Raw genomic sequence first — 15,770 nt, 5'->3', positions numbered from 1 at the left:
AGGAGGAAGTTAAGTCATGCGCCTTTCTTAGGCTGGGGATTAGAGGTGATGGAGGGTGGTGACTGAGGTAGGGAGGTGGGCCAGCAAAGAAAAAGCGTGGGGCTGGAGTCAGGCCTCCGGTTCACGGGCCGAGTACCAGCTCCGAGGTCTGGGCATATTGTCCTTCTCCTGTTTCCTCATATGTGATGTCTACCCTAATAGACTGATGTATAGAGAGAATTAGTTCTTACATATTAAACCCCCAGGTTATAAATTAAGGAGGGAAATCTAGATCAGGTTATAAATTGAGGAGGGAAATTTTGGGCATCAGAAGAGAGGAGAGTGCTTTTTGGAAGCCTCATGAGGCTGAACTGTGTCCCCTCTCCAAAATGCACATGCTGGGGTCCCAACCTCAGTACCACAGAACGTGACTCTCTTTGGATATAGGGTTTCTACAGAGGTAATTACGTGGAATGAGATTATTAGAGTAGGTTATCTTTATCAGAAGAGGAAACTTGGACTCAGAAAATCACAGAGGGAAGATCATGGGAGGACACAGGGAGAAGACAGCCATCTCCAACCCACAGTGAAAGTCCTCAGGAGAAACCAACCCTGCCCACACCCTGATCTCAGACTTCCAGGGGAACTGTGAGAAAATAAATTTCTGTTGGTTAAGCCACCCAGTCTGGGGTTCTTTGTATGGCAACCTTAGCAAACAAATACAAGCCTCCGCTGGTTGCCAGTAGGTGGAGCAGCTCCGAGAACCCTCGTTAGACATGACGCTGGAGGACAGAAGCTGGCTTTGCTAAGTCCTGGACTGGACACAGCAGCTCCTCAGCCACAGACAGGCCCCCTCACCTGCCTTCGCTGCAATCGTCCTGTGAGCTGACGCAAAGGGAGGCTTCAGGGGCTCTCCCCGGGGCTCCCCAGATCAACTCCCGACTTCCCAAAGACAGATGTAGTACTGGTTCGGTAGTCAAGAGGCTAGTGTCTGAGTGCAGCCAGAAACATCGTGACGGGGTATGGAGTGGTACCTTTCCGAGAGACAGCCTTGTTTCAGCCTGGCAATGAACGCAGATGGGCCTCACACGACCTTCTCCATCCAGTGCATTAGCCCTCTAGGTACTGGACATTACTCTCACATACCAGCAGGTGACTGGCTGTGACTTGGGGCCACCCCCAGAGAGTGCCCATTCCCTTCCTGCTCATAGTGTCCATGTCTTCATCAGCATGTCTGTGCTGGATTAGTGGACTCCCTGAGGGTGAAGAATGTGTCACTTTTGCTAAATCTGTCACTTCTCACCTAGCACAACCCTGAGCCAGGGACCGGGTTAAAAGAGCCCTGACTAATTCTCTAGGAGAGCTTGCTTGGTTTCTGGCCGTCGCAGAGGGTCTGAAATGTGGCCAAGTGGTTTGCACACGTAGCTGGTTCTCTAAGACAGGCTATTATACCTGCGCAATTGTAACAGAGGCCAAACAGATTTCGGACTTGATAACTTCCCAGGATTACAACCTTAATCTTTTCCCCTTAATTGGAAAATCCTTTTGCAGGGCAATACCTTTGTGAAAACAGCATGGGCCACAGTTTATAAAACAAGACATCGTCTTCTCCCAGGTATTTCTCCTGTCAGCGCATGTGGCGCGTTTCCTCTTTCTTTGTCCCTGAATTCTCACAGTTGAAGTTACTCTTTTGGAATAGGCATGATTTGGGGGGAAGGGGGGAAAGAAAAATTCAATTAAGAAAATAACCATCGCATTTAATTCCATCTCCCAGGGATTATCCAAGTTAGCATGCTGTGTTCCCCTCTGGTCTTTTTTTGGAGTATATATGCTTTTATTAAGAAATAAAATAAAATTAGAATCATATTATACAACTTCTCATTTTCCTATTTCATATTTCATAAATATTAAACTGGCTGCTTAGCATTCTAATGCGAGCATAAAGTTGGTTTAAAATGTCCCTCACTGTGGATGTTTAGTTTGTTTCTAAGATTTCGGCCTTAAAAATATGCTATTATGAATATCCTCCGGTTAAATTATTGTGCATGTTTCTGATGATTTCCTTCAGATAATTTTTTATAAGTGAAATTACCGAGTCAGAGAAGAAAGGAGAATTATTGTGGATTCCAGGAGCAGCATGGGCGCTGTGGGAAGGGACGAGCTGCCGAGTGGACGTGGGGTCAGGCCACGGTGGGAGACCAAGGCACTGGCCTTCGACAGGTGGCTCCAGGCCTGCCGTCCCAGCCCCATTTCATTCCAACACTAGCTCTTTGATCTTAGCAAAGCTCTTTCAACTTCTGAAGCTCAGTTTCACGATCTATAAAATGAGGTTAATGATTTCATGTAAATCAGAACATAGGTCCAAGGGTTTTTACCAAGATCATCCCTTAGAAAAGATGGCAGTTCCCAATACTAAAATTCTTATACAGTGTCTCAGATTTTGGTACTGGACATTACTGAACATTACTCTCACATACCAGCAGATGATGGCTGTGAGATGCTGTACCATGGCTGTTTCATTCACACACACACACACACACACACACACACACACACACACAGCATTGTTTAAAGAAAACACATTGGCTTGAAATGACTTCAGTGCTCATTGGGGATGTGTACACAGGTTCCCTGACAGAACCAGTAAACAGAAAAGAGGCAAATGAATGGAACAGATTTAACAATTATTTCTGGGAATACAACCTCATGAAAGCAAAGAGCAGAAGCCATTGTATCCAAACTTTCTGAACATTCCTTTAAAAGGTAATAAGGTAAATGGTTATATTGTGGAGCTCATAAATATACACCTATACTTTGGATAAATAAAACAACCTCCCTAATGTCATACTAATGGGTATTCATGGCTTGGGATACAATTTCCAGTGACAGTGTGCTATGTCTCAAACCACTGAGATGGAAATGAAGATTACATGTCCTGGAAAAATGAATTGAATGACTCAGAATAGGCTCTAGAGGTAAGGAACACATTGGCGAATAAAATGATGTAATGATACGTAAGACTGAAAAAGGGCAATATTTCTACATTAATGTATTATTTAAATAGTATGTGGTTTTAAATATGTATGTGCAGCTGGAATTAATAAATTAAATTTCATAAGTCACATTTACATTAGCGACAGTCCTAACAGTTTGTTAAAAAGTGGTGCTGGGGGAATCTTTTCATTAGCTGAGATAGGTCTCCTTATGGCTGGGCAGATATATTAGTTGTTTAACGCACAACATTGTGTGAAAATAAAGTGTGATATATACAAGGTGCTGAGCTCTCTGCTAGCACATAGCAAGTGCTCAGTTAATGCTAGCTCATGTTCTGCGGGCAGTCGGATGGCAGGTGCACACTCTGGATGAGCACCCACTGGGGTGCTGGGGGTGGAAGGAAGCAGGAGGGTTTCGGACAGAGGGAGCAAAAGCCAAACTGGCTTAAAAGAGGCTTTGGCCACGTGCAGTTGCCTGATCCCCAAACCAAAATCATTGTTTTGTAACTCATGAAAGCACTGTTTTGTATTAGGGTACAGCAGAGCTTTCTGACTTTTGTACAACGCTTGCAAGCATTTAAACAATTATAACCATGCTATTCTCTTCCTTCACAACAAATACAAGCATGGAGTGGGGGCTGGGCTTCAGTTCAAGACAGATTTCAACATTCAGAGTGGGACCTGGGCTCCAGGAGGCCTTCCACCTCCTCTCCTTATCTTCATTTGAACCTCTCTAAATGGGGCTGATTCCCCGAGGCATTCGAAGGGAAAGAATACATGTGTCTTTCCTACCAGCTTCCTCAGCCAGGTGGTGACATATGGATCCTTGGGCCACTCTCCAGAAAACTGACTGTTGAGGGGAGGGAGAGAGAGAGAGAGCACGCTAGCTATCTGCATGTTAACTTACCTTGTTTAGCAGAAAAAGGAAATGGCAAGAATTTAAATGTGATCTTATTTCTTTTGACAGGTGCTATGAGCTGAATTTTCAATTTGCCATTGCTTTGGGCACCGGGTAAATGTCTCTATCCCAGGGCCTGTGGCCTGAATTCAGTAATTCAGTTCTGCTGTGCCGATGCTTAGCAGTGGGGACCATTTGGGAGAAAACTGAGGGTTTTTCTGAAACGTTCTCTAGCTGTGTAGGTAGCAAAATGACCTTCACTGGAGATGGTCACTCAGTCTCCCACTGGTCTCTTTAGGTCATTAGACCCTCTGAGTAGCTAGCAACTTAGACACGTGGATGCTGGGGGAGATCAGCCGTTTATACTGTAACTCACATTGGTGTACACAGAAAGATGCAAAATGAAGTGAGAACTGCCATCGCCATTCGATCCTTTGGAAAAGCCTTCTTTGAAGGTTCTATGGCTTCATGGGCCCCCAAAGGCTACCCTGTCCCTCCAGCCCTGCTGTGTGCCTGTGACTACAGCTGCCTCCCTTTCCAGCCTCCTACCTGGGCGCCTCCTCCTCCTGCCACCGACTTGCTCCCACTTGAAGCTCAGTTTTCTCCTCCAGGTGTCTGTTCCCTCATTGTCTCCATATTCTCTCTCTTCCTGATCTCTCTTGAGGAGGGTTCTCACCTCCCTCCTTTGCTCTTTGGCAATAGGGATAAATGTTTCTGCCTAGTGGACTTGGTGTCTTGTCAAAATAATTTAATTACTTACAGGTCAGTGGGCTGGGTGTGTGTGTGTACTGGAAAAGTACTTTCCAGCTACTAATAACATTGGGGTTTGTGTTTGGCTATCATAGAAAGTTTCTTTTTTTAAAAAAAAATTTTTTCCTTTATTGATTTTAGAGAGAGAAAAAGGGAGAGAGAAAGAAAGACAGAAACATTGATGAAAGAGAACATCGACTGGCCACCTCCTGCATGCCCCCCACTGGGGATGGGGCCCATAAGCTGGGCATGTCCCTGACCGGGAATTGAACCAGTGACCTCTTGGTGCACGGGTCGGTGCTCAACCATTGAGCCACACCAGCCGGGCTAGAGACTGAGCCATTCCAGCCAGACAGAAAGTTTCTTCTGGATAAACGGCCCCTGCCTCCATTTCTCCGTCACACTCCTAAGTCGAAGACTTAGATCTTTAGTTAGACCTGAGGAAAACGTGGCGTTTCAACTAGAAACCCAGCATTGGTCCACAGTTTCTCCAGATGGTTACTACCGAGCCATTGCTGCATCTGTCTTTGGGGAGTTGGGAGTGGATCTGGGGAGCCCCGGGGAGAGCCCCTGAAGCCTCCCTTTGTGTCAGCTCACAGGACGATTGCAGCGAAGGCAGGTGAGGGGGCCAGTCTGTGGCCGAGGAGCTGCTGTGTCCAGTCCAGGACTTAGGGCAAAGCCAGCTTCTGTCCTCCAGCGTCATGTCTAAGGAGAGTTCTCGAAGTTGCTCTGGTCGCTGGCGACCAGGTGAGGTTTGTATTCATTTGCTAAGGTCGCCATTCAAAGAACCCCAGACTGGGTGGCTTAACCAACAGAAATTTATTTTCTCACAATTCTGCTAGAAGTCTGAGATCAGGGTGTGGGAGGATGATGTCAATTTCTCCTACTGACGATACCCGCACTATCTACAAGTGACTCTTAGGACGTGGCCTTCCGTGGGTCTGAGGCGGGAGAAGGGCGTCCCGGCTCAGGAGGGGGACACAGGACAACCCGACGACGCCCTCTGAACTCCCAGCCCCCTCGGCACAGTCCCGCCTTCTCTCCTGCAGTGGGCTGGAAACGCGAGCTGGCTACAGCAGGAGGACGCGGTCCAGTCACTGTTTTCCTTTCTCTAGAATCTAAGGGTTTCTGTCACTTTCTGGCCCTCCAGACAGGAAAAGTGTCTGACACTTGGTGTAAAAGAAACGCTTTGTGATTGTATCATTCCTGGTTGCTAATTAAACTCTTGTAAGAAGGTAGACGAGGTTCAGGGGGAAGGCAGGTGGGCAGTGGAGGCCCGCACAGGTGTCGACAGAACTCGCTCCTTCCCACGAAGGCCCCCGACGGAGGGTCCCAACCGGCAGGGCCCTGGCTTCCCAAGTCTCACTGCCTCTCCCCCAAACTGCTTAACGTCCTGTTAGGGATGCTTCTGGTCTGCAGCCCAGGAAACAACTTCTACCAGCTTTCCACCGAAATTCCTGTGGAATAGGAGAAAAATCTGAGAATTCACAACCCTTTCAAAATTAGAAGTGGCTACGGATTTGTTGCTAAAATCCGGGGGGAGGGGATTTCTACACCTGCGAAGGAGATGGGGGAAAAACCGACCTCGCACCTCCCTCGTCTGTTTTCCCTGCGCATCAGTGTCCCCAGGCGGAGAGCCGGCAGCCCCTGCACAGCCTCGCGCTGCCGTCGGGGCGGCCGCAGCTCTGTCCACGCCCCTGCCCTCCTGCGCGTGACTGCACAGAGGCTTCCCGGAAAACAAATCGGTCATGAACTAGACTAGAAACTGTAGTGGGACATTGTATCAAAGGTTGATGTCCGAAAGGAGAGGAAGGTGGGGCACAAGAAGAGCCCCATAACATCGGGAGGCTCAGAGAACCAAGCAGCAGAGGCAGGAGACAGTCAGACCAGCCGAGCAGCACTGGCCAGACACTGGGAATGTAGGTCCTCTAATTGCAGGTCTGAAAAGGAGATAAATCCAGTCACCAGAAAAGGAAATATGAAAGGGACCAAAAGAAAAAAATATAGAGCGTTTAAATTTTGGATGCCAAAGGTTGATAGAAGTAATTTTTTGAATTACAGAATTGATAAATGTTGTTTTAGTAAGGGACCAGATGAAATATAAGTATACCCAAAGCACATGCTCCTAAATACCAGAAAGAACTGGTTTTAAAAATGGAATAGGAAGAAATACTCCATTTATAATAGAAGGCAATAAGTAGAAAATATCTAGGGACAATGTTAATAAGAAAAGTGTAATAGAAACCCATATGATGAAAACTAGAAAACTTTAATGAAAGATATGAAAGACTTACACAAGAGAAGGCATATATAGATTCTCTACGGCGTGACTAAAATCGAAGAAGGGACAGTTCTCACCAAAAGTATGCTTTGGTACAGTGCTGGTTTGGTAGAAATTAAAACTTTAACATTCTGAACAAATTATTTAAAGGTTCATCTTGAAGAATAAGCCAAAAAAAAGAAAGAAACTGATGAGAGATTTTTTTCGCATAATTATTAAAGCCGATTATAAAGTTACAAAAGTTAGCACTAGTTAGTACAAATCTCAAAAGCAGTACTAGAACAAAGTGGTCATTAGATTGGCCCTAATATATATGCTTAGAAGAACTGAAAGGAAGCAGCAGAAAGGGCAGGAGATGAATTATCCAACAAGTAGAGATTGGCTATTTTTACAAACATATGGGATCACGTACATGCATTTGTATAAATTTATAATCATGTGCGTATATTTACAATTTAAGTAACAAAATAAATACCAGGCACTAGTGTGAAGCAGGGGAGAAATTGATTATTTGGGGGAAAAGCTTACAATGTAACTACATATCATATTCCAAAATTTACTCCAGATTTCAAAACGTTAAATCATTCAACAAACAGGTTAATGTTTCAACTGATGTCAGGCCTGGCTGGTGTGGCTCAGTGGACTGAGCATCACCCCATGGACTGAGAGATCCTGGTTTGATTACTGGTCAGGGCACATGCCTGGGTTGCGGGTTCGATCCCCAGTAGGGGGCGTACAGGAGGCAGCCAATCAATGTTTCTCTCTCACATCGATGTTTCTCTCTCCCTTCCTCTCTCTAAAAAAAATCGATAGAAACATACTTAAAAATAAATAAATAAACGGATCTCAGAATGAGCAAGGACTTTCTAAGCTTAAAGCAATGAACCAAATCACACAGAATAAGTCACGTATACAGTCATGTGATTTTCAGCAAAGGTGGCCGAGTCATTTATAGTGGGTTGAATTTATCTCGACCGGAACCTCAGACACTGACCTTATTTGGAAATAGGGTCTTTGAAGATATTAGTCATGTTAAGAGGAGTTCACACGGAGTAGGGTGGCTCCTACTGCCAGTATGACGGGTGTCCTTGTAAGAGGAGAGAGCAGAGGCACACATGTAGAGACGCACATGAAGATGGGAGCAGAAATGTGAAGGGATGGGCTGCAAACCGTGGGACTCGAAGGGCTGGACTCCTGTGCCGCCCACCACCAGAAGCTGGGAAGAGGAAGGAAGGACCCACCCCTTGAGTCTCCAGAGAGAGCACAGCCTGACCAACACCTTGATTTCGAACTTCTGGCTTCTAACATTATAAGAACATTAACTTCCATTGCTTTAAGCCACCCAGTTTGTGGTCATTTGTTAAGGAAGCCCAAGAACAGTAATATAAAAGTCAGTGGAAAAAAGGAAGTATTTTCAACAAATGGTTCTAGGAACACTGGATAGCCATATGGACAAAAAAATAACTAAAACGTGATCTTCACTTCATGCTATACAGTCATGCTCCACTTAACACCGGGGATGCCTTCTGAGAAATGCATTGTTAGGCACTTCTGTCATTGTAGAACATCACAGAGTGACTTACACAAACCTAGATGGTGCAGCCTACCACACACCCAGGCTATATGGTCGAGCCTACTGCTCCTAGGCTACAAGCTTGGACAGCATGTTACTATACAATACAGCAAGAGGTTAAATCAAGCACAAGAGAAAATGAAGAGAGGTACGAGGTTGCTGCCGGTGTAGTAGCCTGCCACAATCCCAGCTTCAACCCTCGCCATCTATCCCTTCTGTACCACGTGCTTGTTTGCTTTTGGAGGATTCTAAGTTTTGGATGGAGATCTATTTATCCTTGAGTAAACTAATCAAGGAGTTTAAGTCCCACAAGCCAACTCGTCTAGCAGATGGAGACTGTCCAGTCTGCAAATATTGACACCAAATAGTGACTGTGTCAATGGGTCAAGCCGCAGGCACAGCTGCAACAGCATAGAAAAGGCCTAAAATGTCCTCTTGGGCTCAGAGTTCACACCCTGATTTAATCAGAGGATTATCAGTTGTCCTAAATACTCACAAGTAAAGAGTGTTTTCTTTCATGGCCTGACACCTCAATAACAGGGTTGAATCATTTTTAAGATCAGAACTGAAGCCAGAAATATTACCATCCAAAAGCACATGGTGATCTTAACCACTTCAAATAGGCCACCTCTGGCTACCTCCATTCAAGTGACAGAACAGATGAAAACATTCACAGCCACGCTCGCAATCTTCACTTTGTACTTAAGAGAAACACCCAGCAATGGTGAAACACGGATTTTGTCAAAGAAAACGATTTCCTTGACCATAAAAATGTGTTAAAACATGAATATGGGTAAAAACCTGGATATTTTCCCAAGTTACAAAGAAGATAGGTCAGAATGTTGGATTCCAAGTGGAACATTGGGGTCAAGTTTTTTGATTCTGCCCTAATTTTTCCTTGGTACGTCATTCACCTTTCTAGGTCTCAGTTTTCTCACTGGTAAAGTGAATGTGTTGAAGGACATGATCTTCTAAAAGCATTACGCCTCATCACCTGGGAAGAGTTCTAATAAAAGATGGGATCTCGTCAATGGATGTATGGGATTGAGAGGATAGAACCCGGTCTTGAGTCCTAAAAGGGGTCCACAGTCTCTCTGTTCCAGACAGGGTCCAATCTTTCCTTCCTTGAGGGGACAATACATCTCATGACCCAGCCTTGGAAATAGAGGTTGCATGGAACCACTATTTAAGGGGACATCAAAACATACAGGTTAAATATTTGGGAATATCATCCCTATTACATTTGCTTATATGCTTGCTCATAGATTTTTTTACCCATGGTGGGCTAAATACACATTTGGTAAGTGAGTGAATGAATGAATGAATGAATGAAATGTGAATTCCGTGGACCACATTTTAATGTAGCTAACATGATGCTCTTGTCTGTTTGGGCATCAGCAGAAACCAATAAATGAAAGAACAAATATTGTAAAGTGAAGAAGAGATCTTCAGTAAGTTTTACTAACAGATATGTAGTAGAGTTATTACATAGCTAGCATTATGACACCATTATTATTTTTTTAATTATAATTTTTCTTTATTGATTTGAGAGAGAGAGGAAGGGAGAGGGAATGAGAAAGAGACATTGATGAGAGAGAACATTGATTGGCCGCCTCCTGCATGCCCCTGACTGGGGATCAACCCACAACCTGGGCATGTGCCCTGACCGGGAATCAAATCAGTGACCTCTTGGTGCATGGGTTGATGCTCAACCACTGAGCCACACCGGCCGGGCTATGACACCATTATTAAATGAGCAAGTGATGCATACAGAACAATGGACAATGTCTTTAAGGATTACATATAAGAGACACCTATGCCGTTCTGAGTCCTGGGAGTAAGACCTCCGTCACTTGAATCAACTGTTTGTGTTTCATGACACCAGTCTCTATTAACAGTTTTGCTGGCTAGTTGGGGCTCCAAACATGTAAGCAACTCCTCTGCCCCAATGCATCCCAGTAAATGTTTCCATCAATTTGAGATAGAGGGAAAGAGTCACACTAGTATTGAGAAATGAAGAAGGAATTCTGGTACTAGTGGGCAAGGTAGGAAGAAAATGGGGATCAGAGTATGATAAGGGTAGCCTGACATATGTTCCCCATCGGAGTGGTCTGCTCCGTAGGAACTGGGATCTAGAAACAGAATGCTAGTTTGAATTCTCACTGCACCATTTCCTAGCTGGGTAACCAAGAGAAAGATATGTTCTTTGGGCTTCAGCTTCATCATATGTCAAATGAATGCTCCCATCCAACTTGTTGGGTCACTGTGAGGATTAAATGATATCACTGTAGCCTGGTGCTTGAAAGAGTGCCGGGCTTATAGTAAGAGCTCAAACATGTTGGCTGTTACTATGACCTGGCCCTTTGAATTGAGTTTGAGCCATATGATTAGGCAAGGAAGACCTAGAAAAGGTATTCAGGAAAGACTTAATGAGAGTCTGGGTGAGAGGCATGGGCCAGAAACCAACTCAACTATTCAAGAAAAACTGTAAAATGCTAGGTACAGCACATGCAGAGATGAATGGTTTCTGAGTAGGAGGCACCGTACTCTCGATGTCTGCCAAGAAACTAACCAGCTACGGCACCTTGAGAACCGAAAGCTTGGGAGGCATCCAGAGGCAGGGGGCTTGATATTAATAACAGTGCATAATTACTGAGCACGTACTGCCTGCCAGGCCCGCTTTTAGTTGTGTGGACTGGCTTATGTGGGCGTGGGCGCTGGCTCGCCCATGAGGGTAAGACGAGAGATGCTGCTGCTCCAAGCAGCTCTGAAGGCAGCAGTCTTGGCCGTGTGTGAGCAGGGAGGGCCTGACAGGTATGTGAGGGCATGTGTTCTGGGAGCCTCCCAGAACAATTGGCAAGCGTGACTCAGGTGAACGAGTTCCAGCTGCGAAGGTGGTGGCCGTCCATGCCTTCAACTGCAGGTATCAAAAAGAACTGACTGGTACTTATTAACCCAAGGTTCGTACAAACCTGCTATTTGGGCCACTCATCCAAACTAGTGAAGAGTGGACTTGTCTTTATGGCCGTAGCATTTGCCAACACAGGGGACACGTTCAGTTTCTCTAAGGGAACCTGGGACAGGGTCATGATGCATGAAGTCTTCACCACCTCTGCATTTTCGTTGGCTTATAGTTCGTAATTATCATTATTATTTTATTTAACAAATAAGAATCCAATGCTAACTGTGTGCCAGGGAGTTTTAAATGTTCTATGAATGTTAACCTATTTCATCTTTATGAACCGTCCTATGGAATAGGTACCATTCCGATCTCCATTTTATGGAGGAGGAAGCGAGGGAGAGAAGTTCAGGAGAGGTTAACTATCGGCTTCCACGCAAGGTAGGAGACAGACCAGGATTCCAACCCAGGCAGCCTCACCTCCAAGTCCACGGCCATAGCCCTGCTGCCATGAGCTCCTGTATCTTGGAGGGATGGAAGGGAGGAGGTATTTGTTTTTAAGTCTTATTCTTCATCTAGTAGCTGCCCTTTCAGAAGGAGGAGGAAAATAAAAAGAAACCAAACATTCTGGAAGCTCAAAGGAAGTAGACACCCCAAGGCACTGAGAAGTGCCTGCCTAACATTCCTAAGTCGCTTTGGAACAACCCATTTCCTGGGATTACTTTCTCTGATCACAGTCCTGAGAAGTAAGCAGACACTGCTCTATGGTGTGCCCGGGATGTATTTTCCTACAAAATGGATTGTCAGACTGTGTCCCTCTTATCTTCTCTTTTTTTAAATTTTTTTTTTTATCCTTACTCAAGGACATTTTTTCATTTTTTGTTCAGATAGAGCAGGAGGAAGAGAGAGAGAGAGAGAAACATCGACGTGAAAGGGACGCATCCAGTGGTCGCCAACCACATGACCCAACCAGGGCCAGGGACAAACTGCAACCGAGGTACGTGCCCTTAGCGGGAACCAAACCCAGGTCTCTCTGGACCACAGGCTGATGCTCTAACTGCTGAGCAACACCGGCCAGGGCCCTCTTATCTTCTTATCCAGGTAAGTCCTAAACTGAAAACTAACCTACTCATGAAAGGTCCTACTGCCTGTCTCTTCCCTACATCATCGAAACAGCTGCAGAGAAGCAGTTTCCCAAGAGTTGCCTTTTCCAAATACTGTCCCTTCCAAGGAGCATGCCATTGCAATGCCACCCTGTCCCATTTCAGTCTGGAGCCTTTCAGCCCCCAGGGAGCCAGGCAGCAAGCACCGTGCAATGGAGAAGACTTGGGCTCCCGTCCCAGCTCTGCTGACTGTTGGTTGCATGGCTTTGGGTAAATCATTTAACTTCTGTGCACCTTAGTTCCTCCATCTATAACCTGAAAGATTATAGATGAGCCAGGAGTGACCCCCCCACCACCCCCAGCATTAATGTAGTTAGTAAAGATCTTTCAATACTTACTCTCCTGGGTTCTTTAGTGACCACTTGTGTAGAAAGCAAACTAAGAGGCTCCAACCCAGACACTGGTCTCAAGGGGGATTGTTAACCAACCTGTGGCTGGTGAGAGGTAGCTATTTACACCACACACACACACACACACACACACACCCCTCTCTTTTCACCTGCTTCTACTCCTTACTCCTCTCTCTTTTCATCTTTTTATCATTCCTCAACATACTTCCTCTACCATAATTTAAAAAGTAATATTTGGTTCATAGTAGAAAATCTTCACATGGTAAAACTACAAAATATAGAGGTCATACTGTAGTCTTGGCTTTCTCTGAATTTTGACATAAAAACTGGGTTGAGAACTTGCCTTCCCTCCCCCACCTCGCATGGTTATCTCTTCTCCTGGGCCCTCACACCAACTAGGTAACCCTGGGCAAGTGACCTCACTCTATGAATCCTGGTTCCATAAAATCCTGGGGTTCAGATACTTACTGCATGAAGCTGTTGTGAGTGTTACATTTTTAGCACCTGGCATCGTGTAAGTTTTTGGTAATTATTATGTGTAAATATTAGTAGTGATATTTTCTGTACTGAGGTTCGTCCAGAAGGCTCAGGACCACGAGCATGTGTGGGGCTGTCAGCGTGGTCAGAGGCACAAAGGGGCAGGAGTTGTGTGTTATTCCTCAGAGGGCGAAGCTGCCCTTGCCTCATTCTCCTGACTCAGACCCTTGCCAGAGCTCAGGATTTAAAAATACACAAAGACTCCTGGGTGGTGAGTAGCAGAAGAAATTTGAAATGAGCCTCTTCCCTTTCTTTGAGGGGCTGAGAGACAAACAGTCGTTCTCCAAGAATGGGGAGAAATACACACAGCCCATCAGAAGCCCGCGGTTGTCCAGGGTCGCAGACCATCGTGCTGTTGGATAAGGACCTCAGGTGTGTGTGCCTCACAGTGAAGAGCACCCTGTTATAAAGAGCATTTCCTGTACAAGTAAATTCAACAAGGCAGTATACCGAATAGCTCTGTGATTCATCAGGAAAACCAGAGGGCAAGTCATAAAAGGACACAGCAAATCCGGTCCAAGCTGCTCTCATTCTGTCAGAGCCGGCAAGAAGGGTAAATCAACCAGCACAGCGTCCTCCTGGCCTGGGTCCCTTCCCGTCCCTGCTCAGAAACCTCCGCTCAGGACAAATGGTCTGTAAGTGACCTGTGCGCTATTTTCTGATGGCTGTGTTAAAGAAGATAGAGCCAGCCCCGCCGGTGTGGCTCAATGGTTGAGCGTTGACCCATGCACCAAGAGGTCGCCAGTTTGATTTCCGATCAGGGCACATGCCCAGGTTGTGGGCCAAATCCCCAGTGGGGGGCATGCAGGAGGTGGCCCATCGATGTTCTCTCTCATCGCTGTTTCTATCTCTCTCTCACTCTCCCTTCTTCTCTCTCTAAAATCAATAAAGAACAAGGAGATAGAGCCAGAGAGTTTGGAGCGACTCGATCTGAGAAAGCAGGACACCAACGCCTACCCTTTGAGTTAGCAATGAAAGCCCAATGACCCAGCTTGGTTCCCTCCTCGCCAGCCCCATGCGAGTGAAGTTCCTGTTTGGCAGAGCGAGGCCCCTGCACAGAACAGAGCACCTGGCCTTAACTCCATCCAGTGCAGGAGGTAGGGACAGGCCACATAAAGCAAGTGAAGCTGCTGGACAGCCTAGGTGCTAACAATCGCCCAAAATGTCCATCTTCTTCCTTTGATTCATAAACTTAAAAAAAAAAATGTAATAAGTAGATACATTCCATGTTCTCTGGAACCTCAAAATATCCAGGTAACATAGAACATTTTGACAGTTGCCAGATGGGTAGGGGGTTGGAGGGATGGTGAAAAAGGTGAAGGGATTGAGAAGTACAAATTGGTTGTAAAAGAATAGTCATGGGGATGTGAAGTACAGCATAGGAAATACAATCAATGACATTCTAATAACTATGTATGGAGTCAGATAGGTACTAGATTTATCAGGATGATCACTTAATAAGATATAAATCAGCTGCTTAATTAAAAAATAAAAAATACTATAAGTTTCAATAAAATATCCAGCCCTGACCGGGTTGGTTGGAGCACCGTCCCATACACCAAGAGGCTGTGGGTTTGATCCCTGGTTCGGGCATGTTCGAGAGGCAACCAATTGATGTTTCTTCTCACATCAATGTTTCTCTCTCTCTCTCTTCCTCCCTCTCCTCTCTCTCTAAAATCAATAAAAACATATCCTTGGGTGATGATTAAAAAGTATATATCCTGGTTGTTCAGTGTCAATATCCATCACCCTTCACTGTAAAGTCATCCCCACTCACAGTAGCTCCAAGTCTCCTGATTCTGTGCCTGCACCACACACCATCTGCCCCCTGCCCCAGGAAGGTGCTGTGGGGGTGGTCAGACAGCTGTCCTCTTCATAGTAAGAGGTCTGGATCCCAACGTTGGCTCTCTAAACGCCTTCGTGTTCTGGGGTTAGGGTGTGGGCAAAGAAGGGACAAAGTTTAAGGAAGCCCTTGGAGTCAGTGAGAGAGCTATAGGACACACTTCCATGTGACTCTTGCCTGCCCTTGATAAGTGTTATAGACTAAATGTCTGTGTCCTTCCACCCCAAATTCATGTGTTGAAACCTAACCCCACGGTGATGGTAGTAGGGGACGGGGCCTTCGGAGGTGATTGGGTCATGAGGGAAGAGCCCTTGTGAATGGGATTAGCACCCTTACAAAGAGACCTCGTGGAGCCGCCTTGCCACTTGCCCTGTGTGAGGACACAGCTAGAGGACAGTCATCTCTGAACCTAGAAGCAAGTCCTCACCACACGGAGTATGCCAGCATCTTGGACTTTCAGCCTCTAGAACCATGAGAAACAAATCTCTGTTGTTTATAAGACAC

The sequence above is a fragment of the Molossus molossus genome, unplaced genomic scaffold (genome assembly GCF_014108415.1).
Source record: "Molossus molossus isolate mMolMol1 unplaced genomic scaffold, mMolMol1.p scaffold_m16_p_32, whole genome shotgun sequence".
Classification (NCBI taxonomy): domain Eukaryota; kingdom Metazoa; phylum Chordata; class Mammalia; order Chiroptera; family Molossidae; genus Molossus; species Molossus molossus.
The sequence above is the reverse complement of the archived record's forward strand: the minus strand, read 5'-3'. Positions refer to the sequence as shown.